Genomic DNA, 2,714 nt, shown 5'->3' with positions numbered 1-2,714 from the left:
AGATCAAACCTGCAAAAGTCCTGCACTCCTCCTTCTAGGGTTCATTTATACAATCAATATTATCAAGCTCCTACTATGCACCATAGTTTAGTCAATGACTTTGTAGACTCAAAGAATGCGGTATCAGGCACAGTAACTCCTGCCTATAATCTCAGCTACTTGGGAGACTGAAGTGGGAGGTTCACTTGAGGTCAGGAATTCAAGACCAGACTGAGTAACATGGTGAGACCCTGTCTCTTTTAAAAAAAAAAAAGAAGCCGGGCTCGATGGCTCAACCTGTAATCCCATGCTTTGGGAGGCCGAGGTGAGTGGATTGCCTGAGCCCGCGGGTTCGAGACCCGCCTGGGCAGTGAGACCTCATCTCTACAATAAATCAAAAAATTAGCCAGGCGCGGTAGTGCGCGCCTGTAGTTCCAGCTACTCAGAAGGCTGAGGCGGAAGGATCGCCGGAGCCCAGCAGGTCGAGGCTGCGGTGGCCAGGAGCGGCCACTGCACTCCAGTCTGGGCGACAGAGTGAGACTCCAACTCAAAAAAAAAAGAAAACAAGAAAGAAAAAGACAGCATTATGGCTTAGCTGTGTAGTGACATAGGGACCAGAAAAGCAGCTGGGTGAGGCCCGCCACAGTGGCTCATGTCTGTAACCCTGGCTCTTTGGGAGGCCGAGGCAAGAGCCCAGCCTGGGCGACACGGCAAGACCTCATCTCTACAATAAATTAAAAAATTGGCCATTGCTTTGTTAAACTTTGGTGTGTCCACATGGCTCTTTCAGCTATGGCCGTCATGTTTCCTAGCTTTGCCTCCTCCCCTACCTTGGGGAAGTGAATCTCCTCTCTCTATCTAATTTACTTTTTTTTTTTGAGTATGAGTCTCACTCTGCTGCCCAGGCTGTAGTGCAATGGCACACTCATGGCCACTGCAGTCTTGACCTACTGGGCTCAGGAGATCCTTCCACCTCAGCCTTCCAAGTAGCTGAAACTACAGGTACACACCACCATGCCTGGCTAATTTTTTGATTTATCGTAGAGATGAGGTCTCGTCAAGTTCCCCAGGCTGGTCTCTAACCTGTGGGTTTAGGCAATCCTTTCACCTCAGCCTCCCAAAGTGCTGGGATTATAGGTGTGAGCCACTGTGCCTGGCTGTCTAATTTACTTTCTAAATAAACTATATTTTCCATAAATAAATAAATGAGGCATCGCGGCATGTGCCTGTAGTCCCAGCTGAAGGATCACCTGAACCCAGCAGGTGGAGGCTGCAGTAGCTGTGAGTATGCCACTGCACTCCAGCCTGGGCAACAGAGAGAGATTCTGATTTTTTTTTTTAAAGGAAAGAAAAGAAAAGTGGTGGCTGATGCCTATAATCCCAGGGCTTTGGGAGACTGAGGCGGGAGGATCATCTGAGCCCAGGAGGTCGAGGCTGTGGTGAACCATGATCATGCCACTGTACTTTAGCCTGGGCAAGAGAGTGAAATGCTGACTCAAAAAAAATAAATAGATAAATGAAAATAAAAGTGGTCCCTCCTACCCATGGTTTTTTTGAATTGCTTTCATTAAATCATGAAATCCCAGTGTTAGAAAGGGACTTAAAGTCCATTTAGTCTCAGGTAGTAAATACAGAACAAGAGACAATATTTCAAGATATACAGTTCTGCAATAAATAAGTTAATAAAGTTACAATTGATCACTGACCCTCCCCAGAGCAATAAAACCAAGAGGTAATCTTTCTCTCAGAGGCGTAATAATTGAGTTAATGGGTACAGAACTAGACTTATTATTTGTAGAAGCTACAAAAATCCAGTAAAAGTAATTGTTTTACATTTGTTAGAGACTTAGAGTCTATAAAGCTCTTTTCAGCAGTAATAATTAAGTTTTACATCTGTAGGGAAACTCACTGGTACAAAACTCTTTCACTCACAAGATTTCATTTGGTCTTTTCCCAAATTCTATGAAGTAGGTAAGATATCGTATCTCCATCTAAAAAAGTATTTCCTTTTAACATAGTATCTGTCTTAGAGAAAAGTTGCAATAGTATACAGAATTTTCATGTATTCTACACCCAGATTCCCCAAATGCTAACATTTTACCACATTTACTTTCTTCTTTTTTTTTTTGAGTTGGAGTCTCACTCTGTCGCCCAGACTGGAGTGCAGTGGCCACTCCCGGCCACCGCAGCCTCGACCTGCTGGGCTCCGGCAATCCTTCCGCCTCAGCCTTCCAAGTAGCTGGAACTACAGGTGCAGGCTACCACACCCGGCTAATTTTTTGATTTATTGTAGAGATGAGGTCTCGCCAAGTTGTCTCGAACCCGCGGACTCAGGCAATCCACTCACCTCAGCCTCCCAAGGTGCGGGATTACAGGCTGAGCCACTGAGCCCAGCTCACATTTACTTTCTTACTCTCTCTCTCATTTAAATGTCTTTTTCTGAACTGTTTGAAAGTTGTAGCCTTATGGAAGGCTGAGGTGGAAGGATCGCCAGAGTCTAGCAGGTCGACTCTGGGGTGGCCGTGAGAGTGCCACTGCACTTTAGCCTGGGCGATGGAGTGAGACACGACTTAAAAAAAAAAGAAAGAAAGTTGTAGACTTAAATATGCCAATGTGTCATTTCTAATAACAAGTATATTCTTTTTTTTTTTTTTTTTTTTTTTGAGTTGGAGTCTCACTCTGTTGCCCAGACTGGAGTGCAGTGGCCTCTCCCGGCCACCGCAGCCTCGACCTGG

This window comes from Carlito syrichta, unplaced genomic scaffold (assembly GCF_000164805.1).
Source record: "Carlito syrichta isolate Samal-C Ts95f unplaced genomic scaffold, Tarsius_syrichta-2.0.1 Scaffold307058, whole genome shotgun sequence".
Taxonomy (NCBI): domain Eukaryota; kingdom Metazoa; phylum Chordata; class Mammalia; order Primates; family Tarsiidae; genus Carlito; species Carlito syrichta.
The sequence above is the reverse complement of the archived record's forward strand: the minus strand, read 5'-3'. Positions refer to the sequence as shown.